The sequence below is a fragment of the Primulina eburnea genome, chromosome 13 (assembly GCF_022965805.1).
Source record: "Primulina eburnea isolate SZY01 chromosome 13, ASM2296580v1, whole genome shotgun sequence".
In the NCBI taxonomy this organism is placed as follows: Eukaryota; Viridiplantae; Streptophyta; class Magnoliopsida; order Lamiales; family Gesneriaceae; genus Primulina; species Primulina eburnea.
The window spans coordinates 3,264,970-3,277,521 of NC_133113.1; the positions used below are offsets into that span (position 1 = coordinate 3,264,970).

At 35.8% G+C, this 12,552-nt stretch overlaps 1 long non-coding RNA gene across 1 annotated transcript; it reads left to right on the plus strand.

Moving 5' to 3' along the window:
• Window positions 1–2,601: 2,601 nt before the first annotated feature.
• Window positions 2,602–3,598, plus strand: LOC140808932 (uncharacterized). Its single transcript, XR_012113061.1, has 3 exons — window positions 2,602–2,772; window positions 2,893–2,932; window positions 3,464–3,598. It is a non-coding gene; the product is annotated as an uncharacterized lncRNA (long non-coding RNA).
• Window positions 3,599–12,552: the final 8,954 nt, after the last annotated feature.

Genomic DNA, 12,552 nt, shown 5'->3' on the forward strand with positions numbered 1-12,552 from the left:
TGGTTCAGAGGATTTTGTTGTCTATACCGACGCGTCTAAGAAGGGTCTCAGTGCAGTGTTGATGCAGCGAGGTAAGGTTATTGCCTATGCTTCTCGCCAGTTGAAAGACTATGAGAAGAATTATCCGACTCATGATTTGGAGCTAGCAGCTGTGGTTTTCGCCTTGAAGATTTGGAGACATTATTTGTATGGCGAAAAGTGTGAGATCTTCACAGACCACAAGAGTTTGAAGTATCTGTTTTCCCAGAAAGAGCTCAACATGCGGCAGAGGAGGTGGTTAGAGCTTGTCAAAGATTATGATGTGACTATCAGTTACCACCCAGGGAAGGCGAATGTAGTCGCTGATGCTTTGAGTCATAAGTCGAGTGCTTCCTTGAGTTCTTTGATTCAGAAGTCGTTGTTGATGGATTTGCAGCGAGAGGAGATTTCTTTGGTGATTCCGGGAACCATTGCCCGCTTTTCAGCGTTGGTCATTCGGGCTACTTTGACGGACAGGATCCGTAGATAGCAGGCTACTGATTTGCAGTTGTTAGAGTTGAGAGCTAGAGCTGAGGAGAGGGGTAACTCAGAGTTTGCGATGAATGGAGACGGTTTGGTGACTTTCAGAGGCCGTATTTGCGTTCCTATTGGCGATGATATTCGGCGAGACGTCTTGGCAGAGGCCCATACCGCGCCATATTCGATACATCCAGGCAGCACCAAGATGTATCAGGATCTTCGTCGACTTTACTGGTGGCCAGGTATGAAGAAAGATATTGCTATGTTCATTTCTCAGTGCCTAACTTGTCAGCAGGTGAAGATTGAGCATCAGAGGCCTGCTGGGACATTGCTATCTTTGCCGATTCCTCAGTGGAAGTGGGAGCATATTACGATGGATTTCGTGACTGGTCTTCCCAGGACGCAGAAAGGTTATAACTCCATTTGGGTTATTGTTGATCGGTTGACCAAGTCAGCGCATTTTCTCCCAGTCAAGATGACGTACTCCATGAACCAGTATGCCGAGGATTACATAGCAGAAATTGTTAGACTTCACGGTGTCCCTGTGTCGATTGTGTCTGATCGTGACCCTAGATTTACCTCAGAGTTTTGGAAGAGTTTGCATAGAGCTATGGGTTCACGGTTAGCTTTCAGTACAGCTTATCACCCTCAGAGCGACGGTCAGTCAGAGAGAGTCATTCAGATTCTTGAGGATATGCTCAGAGCTTGTACTATTGATTATTCTGGTAGCTGGGATGCTAAATTGCCACTTGTGGAGTTCACGTACAACAATAGCTACCAGGCGTCGATTGGGATGGCACCGTATGAAGCACTCTATGGCAGGAAGTGTAGATCTCCCTTGTATTGGGATGAGATTGGTGAGAGAAAGATGTTGGGTCCAGAGTTGGTCCAACAGACAGCCGATGTTGTTGCTGTTATCCGTGAGAGGATGAAAACTGCGCAGTCGAGACAGAAGAGCTATGCGGATGTTCGTCGTAGGCCTTTGCAGTTTGAGGTTGGCGATCACGTGTTTCTAAAGATAGCACCTCTCAAGGGTGTGATGCGATTTGGCAAGAAGGGCAAGTTGAGTCCAAGATTTATTGGTCCTTTTGAGATCTTGGACAGAGTTGGTGATCGAGCCTACAGGTTAGCCCTACCGCCAGATCTTGACAGAGTCCATAATGTTTTTCACGTATCGATGCTCAGGAAGTATATTGCGAATCCTTCCCATGTTCTTCGCCACGAGCCATTGGACTTGACGCCGAATTTGACGTACCAAGAGATTCCGGTTCAGATTCTGGATCGCACAGTTAGAGTTTTGAGGAACAAAGAGATCGGCATCGTTAAAGTTCTTTGGAGGAACCATTTGATCGAAGAGGCTACGTGGGAACCGGAGGATGAGATGAGAGAGAGATATCCTGAGTTGTTCGTGCAGTGACATCAATTTCGAGGACGAAATTCCTCTAAGGAGGGGAGATTGTAATAGCCGAGCTTGGTGTACGGTACGGTTTAAGTTTTCATAAGTTTATTGACTACTTAGTCAAGTTTAGGTATAGTTTGGATGTTAAGAGTTTCGATTTATGACTTATAGTATAGTTGGTGGTAGATGTTGTGTAGTTCGATTGTAGCGTCGTTACGATTAAATTCATGATAAATGGTATATTGATCCAAATGAGGTGAGGCCAATTGGAGTGGTTAGATAAGACATAAGGCTATAAGTTTCTTATTTTGAGTTTTGTTCAAATCATTGTGGAAGGTAAGCCAAAAGTGTCCCGAAGTGTGTCGTGTGTTTCGACGTTCCTCTAGTGACACATGTTGGGAGAATGGGCATAACCTTTTACTCAGAAGTCCAAATGATCTGAAATTTTGAGGGAGTCAAGATAAGACATAGATCTACAACTTTGTAGTTTACAACTTTTTCTAATTCGGAGGAGAAGAGGCGTTTCTGAAGCGATCTTTGCAGTGCTTGTGCGCAGAGCACTCGCCCTAGCGAGCATTTTTGCTCGCCCTAGCGAGTCTCGTTCGGGAAAAATGGTTTTTGGCCGTGAGTTCCTCGCCCTAGCGGACAAATATGTCCGCCCTAGCGATCCGCACGGTACAAAAGCGTGTTTTGGGTGATTTTAGGCTTTATAACCGATTGGGACACTCATTTCTCTCATTTCTACTCCTCATGCTCGATTTTTCTCTCCAAGGAAGGCTAGGGTTCCTTCATTTCTTCATTTCCTTCCTTTGATTCTTGCATCTTGTGGTTGATTGTTGAGAGATCAAGGTTTTACTTGGTGCTAGGAAGCTAAGGTAAGCTTTTGGTGTTGGAGATGATATGGGTTTGTTGATTGTGTTGGATTTATGGATTTATTGGTATTGTTGTTGGATTATTGAGATGTTGATGGTGCAATACTTGGTTTATTGTTGTAGGAATTCAACCAAGGGTATAGAATCAAGGTTTCCAAGTGTTGTAAGTGGAATTTCACCCTTTGTGCTCACATGACGTTATATGTATTGTGTTTCAAAGGTTTTAATGTGTTATTCCCTTCATTTGCTTCATGATTATGTATTGTTACATTTGATATATATATTGGAGGCATTTTATGCTCAATTGTTGAAAAGGGAATACAAGAGATTAATGCTTTCAAAGTGTTTGATGAAATGTCAAAGAGAGAGTTCAAATGTTTTATGGATTGATAGATACATAGTCAGAGATTGCATGCAATTAGTTGATCAACGACCATAGGCTTATATCCCTCAGAGTTGTCGATTTATATCGATGGGATACGAGCACCACAGACAGAGTTACTATTGATATCAATCCACCATAGTAAAGAGAAATATCATCTCATTGTTATGCTATTGATATGATATTTATTTCAGAGTTGATGGTATTTATGTTTTTAAAGTCATGTTTTCAGAGTATGATATGTATCATTGCTATGTAAGAGTTCCACTTGCTGAGTTTTATACTCATTTCAGTTATTTTCATGTGATGCAGATAAGAGCGACGGGCCGGGACGTTGATTGTGGGCCGGAGTCATATGCATACCAAAGATGGAAGGAAGAAGTTATTTTGCTAGCATTTTGACATGATCACAAGAATGATATTTTGCTTTTTGTTGTATCATTTTATTGATCATGTGTATACTTTTGAATATTTATGAAATGTATTTTGAATCCTTCTTCCATTTTAAAGAAAATTTTAAATTTCGCTGTTATTTTATTAAAACGGGTCAGAGGTGTCACGATTAACGTTGGCATAGTGAAGTCAGTCGTTGAATCAAGTTGTTACACAATTGGTATCAGAATTAATGTCATGAATTCGATTTTCATTGATTGCAAAAGAATGCAATTATTGATAGATTAATTGTTGAGATGCAATAATTACCTCTGCTCGATACAATAATCGAAACGTGATGTTTGAGAAAAATCAATTTTTAGCTCGAACGGTTTTTAGGTGAACTCAACCTTCTCTGATCCATTCCACACATGTTGTACGATTTAAAATATTAGAGTTGTACTGTTTCCATGAACTATAACTATTGATAAAACGGCGAACGCTCGGTCTTAAAAAAAACAATTTAGACCCAAAGCCGAAAACATATTTGTGAATTTAAATTTAAAATGCTCATGATATATATTTTTTCGAATAAGTGGTTATATTTTTTGAATCTAATTAGTTGAAACTTGAAATGAATGTTCATAATTATTTAATTCGGTTGAAATTTGGGACAATACCAGACACATACAAAATCTCTCTTTGTTAAAAACGACCATACAAAACATATTACTACTGAAAAACGACAAGATTATGGCAAAATTAAACAAATATGACAACTACGTGCAATTAAAAAGAAAAACGTAAGAGTTATACGAAAATTTTGGAATCAAACGTCCTTTTTTTTTTTTGTTTTTATGGAGAAATCTTTAACAAAATATAGCTTTTTAGGAATGATATATCGTTTCGACGAAATTTATACTTGAGAAACCATCCATCTTCATATCTACTTTAAGTTCTTTTAGACTGATAGATTTAAAGTTAGGAATTGAATTTCAAATTCATGATAATAAATTCATTGTTTTGTTTGAGAAAATTCACTTAACAATGGATTTGATATCTCGATTAATTATTTTTTGAATATTTATGACAAATTTGAAATCAACAGCAACATAATTATTTTAAATTCAAATCTCTCAATTCAAAAACTAACCTTAATTTATTTCCTCTTTTCTGGCCTAAAATATACAGGGAGAGTCTAGTCGTATTGCAATCGGATTGGACTAAGCCCAAATATCCTTTTACTGGCAGTAGCAAAACTGACTATATTTTCTTTTAAAAAAATACCTAAAAAATGACCTCCATTAGTTATATAAAAATATTTATATCGATATTTTCTGATTTAAGCATAAATAATTAGAATAGGTTTTTTGTGAGACGGTCTCACAAATCTTTATCTGTGAGATGAGTCAACCCTACCGATATTCATAATAAAAAGTAATACTCTTAGCATAAAAAGTAATATTTTTTTATGGATGACCCAAATAAGAGATCTGTATCATAAATACGACCCGTGAGACTGTCTCACACAATTTTTTGCCAACTATTTATTACACGCTTGGGATTAATGTATTTTAATCAACAAAATGGTGACGAGCAAAAATAAAAATAAAAATTCAGGAAGTGTGGACTAAAAATTAAATTAGATAGATCCAGTTAAATTATGCAAGCACATCAAACATAGCACATCAAGCCCTATCAATTTAAACTAATCAAGAGATGTTGAAAGAGAGAAGATCGTGGGAAGAAAGAGAGAAAAATCTTAGGATAAGAAGAACGTGGATTATGGGGGAGTGGAAGAAATCGTACCGCACAATGAAGAAAAGGAAGGAATCAGCCAACAAAAAAAAAAAAACAGAACACACGTTGCAAAAAATCCAGGCAACTCCCTGCAGAATTCTCATAGATTTAGTCAAGCTTTTTTATGTTTTTTCAGTCATATTTTAGCATTCTCGTACACATTCTAGCACTATTTTGTTATATTTTCCATGTTTTTGTGTTTTCCTATTGATTTGTTGATACACAATAATGTAGTGAGTTTATTTCATCAAGTTCTATTGTCTTTTCTTTCGTTTTGACATTGTAACGAACGGTCAAATTTAGTATTCATAATCGTCGTGATTTTTAGAAGTTAGATTTTCATCGTTTTTACAGAAATTGATGCATCTTTGCACCTGTCACACCCACAAATCAAATATAGTGCAAACAGGAAGATAAAAAACTTTTTTTTAAAAAAGAATTGAACGAGGAGCTGTATGAAGTGAAAATCTCATGTAAAGTTATGTAGAATGTCAATGTTTTCCCGATTTTCAAATCGTATATTAGTTTTACAATTTTGAGCTTAATTAATGTCAATTTCTTGGAGTGTACTTATGAAGCTTATTTCCCTTTAATTATTTTAAACAGGAAATATAACCACTCTTCCCATAATTATCAGCCAAAATTTGTTAATAAGAAGAGACTCCTCGTTCGATCTTCATTTAAGGTTTGACTATGAAATTGGGTTCAACATTATCTTCAGATATAACAAACGCATTAATTTGTTTTATCTTTTGCCAAAGAAATTCCCATAGTCCTATGACTGAGTCTCATGTGAGACCGTCTCACGGATCTTAATCTGTGAGACATGTCAACCTTATCCATATTCACAATAAAAAGTAATACTCTTAGCATAAAAAATAATATTTTTTCATAGATGACTCAAATAAGAGATCCGTCTCATAAATACGACTTGTGAGACCGTCTCATACAAATTTTTACTTAGTCTTATATACAACGCATTCGAAAATATTAAAAAAAATAATGTGAGATTACTCATAAATATCTTTTTCTTTGGTCAATGATTGTCGTTAGATTTGTAAGAAAAATAATGAATTAGTGACATCAATGGATTCCCTCAAATTACATAGAAATGAAATTTAAATGTTCATTTCCTCAAATTTCGAATTGGGATATGGACCAAAAATATTTTGAGAATGTTGGGTCAAACAATTTATTTAATATAAAGAAAGATCTTTAATGATCAAGTTCTTTTTACTTTTTCCTAAAATAATTCTCACTCTTTTTTAACTTTCAATGCTGTCGTAAACGGAAAATATTAATTATTGAGGTATAATAATTATTTATATTAAATAGAACGATCGAATGATAAAAATTTGAACTGTTGTACAATTTAAAAATTTTGAATTATACAATTATCATTAATTATATATTTTGATAAATCGACGAGAACTTGATTTTACGTTAATAAGTCTCTAAAAAAGTTTTTTAAAATAAAATAAACCATCATTCATATAATTTACTTTCAATTTTTTTTAATTTTCTACATTTTAATCTGAATTATTAAACCATTTGAATGTTAATTAAATAGAGAAAGAATTGAAGCAAAGCTTCTTCATTAAAGATTACAAATAAATTAAACCACATATATAATCAGTCCCATAAAACATGTACTAAAAATAAAAGAATAAAATACAATATATTGTGAAACAAATCCTAGGAAGCAAAATCCGGGACCACTCACGCCACCAATGCGACGGCCAAGATGACACCGGCGGCGGCCGACGCGAATCCTAGGCCGTTGGTCACGGCACTGCTTTTGGCTGGCTCTGGAGCGTCTCCGGAGGACGGAGGCAATGCAGGAGATGTCGAGGGAGAAGCACCACTGGAGGGGACTGCCGGAGGAGGAGAGGGCGGCGAGATAATGGGAGCAGGGGAAGGAGGAGAAGCCAGAGGCGGCGTGGAGGGGGACTTTTTCGGAGCAGATACAGGGGAGGAGGCCGGTGCGGGGCTCGGCGGTTCTGTGGCGGCGGGAGACGGTGCTGGCGCGGGGGAGGGAGATCTCGCGGCAACGAAACCGACGAAGACCGCCACCACGAAGAGGGAGAAAACCCTAGAAACCGCCATTGGAGATGGAGAGAGCTTGGGACGAACGCGAAGTCGCAAAAGGAATCTAGTGAGAGAAAGGGAAAGGTTTTAGAGAGAGGAAGTGCGCTGTGTGAGTACGAGGAAAGGCTTGACATGGATATTTATAGGAGGAGTTTCAGGAGTCTTACACGTTGTGAGATTTTCTTATCATATTGACCGTCGGATTGTAGATGGACGGTGTAGATGTGATTAAAGTTATTTTTTAAGACAAATTATATGGGAAAGTGATTAATAAATAAATTTCCCATTTTTGTGTAAAAAAACGACACGGTTTTGTAATAGCTGTAAAACGCTTTTATAATTAAGGCTTTCCCATTTTGTTTGGATTAAAGTGTTTAAGGGAAACCGCGTGCCATATATAATTTGATTACAGCAATACTTACAAGTTACAACACAAATTCTATTCCTCAAACACATATATATATTTTAAAGAAATATCAGAATATGATGATAAGCATAATCTATATGATGGTTATGGCGCTCAGATAGCGTGTTATCACGTTCCCTATATTTGAACGTCATTATCGTATTTTATGAGATATATTTCTTATTTGGATCATTTATGAAAAATTATTAATTTTTTTGTTAAGAGTATTACTTTTTATTGTGAATATCGATAGGGTTGACCCGTTTCACAGATAAAGATTCGTGAGACCATCTCACAAGTGACATACTCAAAAAATAATGCATAGATTTAGAAGATCAGTCACTCATTCTAAATGATTAAGAATTATAGCTTCAAGTACGATTCCGCTACCATTTATTTAATTTTTTTATGATTTAACATTATAACTTTTGGGCTTTTATATGGTTATTCTCCAACATAACTTTATATACATTATGTTAATCAGTTCTCTCCAATATGCGAATGGTTGACTTTCAAGGTTCTAAAAAGCGGGTGAGGTGTGAAAAAAGCGTTATGATGAAACTTCGACTTTAAATAAATTTATTATGAGATTTAAGCGTGAAATATTATTTATAAAGTTTTTTTTTTATAATTTAAGTCAATTATAAATTAAATAATGCATAAGCATACAAATTTTTAATAATAACAGCATAAATTTACAAGTTATAAAAAACATAAGCCTCAAAATAATAAATTTTATAGAATAAAACTTCATCGTTGTCGGGTCAAAAGAGGTCTCTTCGTCGCAAAGAACTGAAGGTTTCGGGACAATTTTTTTTTCAATGCCTTTAATTTTTCTTTAAAAAATTACATTATTGAATATTTAATCTTTAAAATAAGATTTATAAAAAAATAGAAAAATATTAGCTTAAAATTTTATCTAACAAAGGTGCTTTTAACGTATTTTACATGCACAATATTATCAATCAAAATTCGACTATTTTTAGGGGTGTCAAAATTAGACTCGAACAATCACGGTTCAACCCAAAAAAAAAAAGTTTGAGTTTGGGATTTTCGGGTTCGGATCAGATCGGGTTGGATCCGATAACTGACCAGAAAAAATGATCAGGTTGTGTTGGGTTTTTTTTAAAAAAATATATAATTAATTAATATTGCCTACATTTTTTTATATATATTTAATGTCTGAAAAAATATTTATTGTATATTTATATCATAATTTTTCATAATTTAATATTTATTTTGAATATTTTTTATTTTTAAAATAATTGTTTATTTGATTTAGTAAATATACTTTAATTTTCTACGATTAGATTTTCAAATTTAAATCATATATATGAGAGAGTTTTTGTTATTAAGTGTTTAAATTAAAATATTATTATTATTATTATTATTATTATTATTATTATTATTATTATTATTATTATTATTATTTTGAATTTTATTTAATTTTCTTTAAAAAATTCAAAATCGGTTTATACGGGTTGATGAGTTGATCGGGTTGATTCGGGTTCACGTTCTGGTTAAGAGTTTTAGGTTGGGTACGAGTTGAGCAATTTTTAAATAGTACTACTGCTCAACCCGACCCGACCCACCCGAATTGACAACCCAAACTGTTTTTTTTACGTTGTTGCGCTAATGTTACGTTTTTCCTCAAATTTTACGTTTTTCACGGTTTTTAAAATACTAAAATTATATTTTATATGTAAGTTGTTGTGTTATTGTTTAATCTCATGAGCAAAGCTGTAAGGCCCGAGAAGTTGATTACCGTAATCTGAAATGATTTGGGTATATTTACCGTAATCTGAGATTAATCTGAAATGATTTATTGATTAATTGATGTAATATAGACGGAACGGATAAGATAGGAAAAGACGGGAAAAGACGCGAAATATATGTGTGAGAGTGTGCATTCGTGCACATGCGCGATGAGATGCGCGAGTCATGCGCCGAACGTCAAGAGAGCTGGGCGCATATGCGCCGGATGGTGCGCGCATATGCGCGAGGGACCATGTGCTGAGACAGTAGGTCTCGCGCATATGCGCGGTGTCAGTGCGCGCATATGCGCGAGCACTCCAGTAGCCAAGGAGACGGAACAGAGCATTACGCGCACATGCGCGACGTAATCCGCGCACCTGCGCGAGATAGGCAGAAAGTGTGGCGCATCTGCGCGGGGTAGAGTCGCGCATATGCGCGGGTGGATAAATGTGGAAGGCCGAACCTTCGGCGCATATGCGCGGCATTATGGGCGCATATGCGCCAGTCATGCAGCACGTAAACTCGCCACTTGTTTGTATGGGGCGACGTGTGTATATATATATATATACATATATATATATATATATATATATATATATATATATATATACACACACATACAAACGTAAATGATCAGAAAAAGGAAACGAATAGCTGGGGAAAAGCTTTAAAACTTCTTCGACACTTATTTTGCGATTTACAAGCGAACGTCTGTTTGATTTTGAATCCGACTTCAGTACCGAGTGCCTAGCGACGACAGCCACAACTAGACGTAAGTTTTGTTACGTTTAGACGTGATTTGAATTTATGATATTGTCAGGATTGAATATGAATCAGATATAGTGTTTCGGCTACAGTAGACATAGTATATTTGAAGTCAGATTGAAGAACAGACTGTTTCTGTAATTGTTATGATTTTCGGAATCGATTTGACTGAGATGCGATATCAGATTTGTATTGTGACTGAGATTATGAATTGTACTGATATTGATTATGAGTTCTGGTATTATATCTGTGATGTTTGGATTGACGGGGTTATCGAGACAATATTGTTATGTCGTCGAAACATCAGTTGATTGATATTGATCAGATTCGGTATTAATTTAGAGGATGTTACGATACCGTATGTCGATTGACATAGATCAGATTGTATTGTAATTTGAATATTGATCAGAACATGTATTGAATTGAGTTGTTTATTGATATTATATATGTTCGGTATTGTTATTATCAGATTGAGAATGGACAGAGTTGAATTCGGGACTTCGTCTTCGTCAGAGCGGGAAGATAAAGGTATAAGTCAATGTGTATTGGGAGATCGACTTGAGTCGGTTTAGACTTGAGTTTCCCTAAATCACATACTTTATTTTACTGCATTGATATTTGCATGTATTTGATTGATATACTTGTTCTCTTGATATATAGATAGAAGGTATCAGATTACTTGTTCTCTTGATACATAGACAACAAGTATTAGTCGAGTAATCTTGTAACAGAAGTGCCTGATAGTGGTGGGATCGCCACGAGCACATTGCACGATGTTACAAGATAGTCTATTGGTGTAGTGCCATAGTCTGGCACCGGAGGATTGGCTATCGATGTGGATAGAATTGGGTTTCTTCTATTACTATTGATCGATATCGTATCGGTGTGGATAGAATTGGAGCTTCTTCTATTACTGGTGATCGATATTATATCGGTGTGGATAGAATGAGAGTTCCTTCTATTACTGGTGATCGATACCATATCGGTGTGGATAGAATCAGGCCTTTTTCTATTTCTGGTGATCGATACCCTATCGATGTTGATAGAATTGGTATTTCTTCTATTACTGTTGATCGATATGGAATGCCAACTTCTGGAAACCGGGATCCCTAGACTAGGATTGAGTCTAGTCTAAATTGTGTAGCTACGAGTATTGTCGACAGTTTGATATTAGTTATGTTTTTGATTTTGATACATATTGTTGTTACCTGTTACATGCTTTATATTTGTTTATATGATTGCATGTTTCGTTGATTTATACTGGGATTTATTCTCACCGGAGTTATCCGGCTGTTGTCTTGTTTGTATGTGTACTTGACAACAGGTGGGACAGGTTCAGGGTCCAGGAGATGAGGAGAGATCGTGATTAGAGTGGAGGCTCCGGACTTGGATTAGAGATAGGGTTTGGACACTTGACATTATATGTTAAACCTTAGTTGAATAAATGTATATGGTACAGGACTAGTACTTTTATATACTAAGATGTATATATGTGTTTATGTCACTACATTCCGCATTATTTAAAAAAAAATAAAATAAAATTTAGACCCTGTTTAGTATAATTGATTAATTAGTCCCAATGATGATTAATAACATGATTAACATCCGGGTCCCCACAACAGGTGGTATCAGAGCTGTAGGTCCTTGAACTGTAGGTTCCTTAGCACTGAGATAGAAGAGAGTGAGCAGGATAAAATGAGTTTCTTTCCTTGCATGTGATTGCTAGCATTGTGTTATGTGTTAGTGCTTGAAGTTATATGGCACATAGTGGAATATAATGTTGAAATTACATTGTATATTCTAAGATTTCAGTATGTTTTTACTGTTTATTAAGCTACATGTTACCTGAATATCTGAGTTGATTCGGTAATATGTATTATTTGAAACTGGATCAGAACCAATTCTTGATCAGAGGTAAGCTGATAAGGATTGGGATTGAGACGGATTTGTCTCCTGTTACTACTAACATCTGTGATTATCAGATATTCCTCCTAGAAGAGTTCCAGAAAGGGGTAGTACTTCGTCTGATCAGATAGATGTATCAGAAACTCAGATGGAAATAAAGTTAAAAGAGTTTCAGTTATTTCAGCCGCCGATTCTGAGTGGTATCGAAACGTCGGAGGATTGTGAGAACTGGTTTGATGACATAGAAATACTGTTCGATTTACTTGATTGTACAGATGAACAGAGAGTTAAAATGGTGCCTAACCAGTTA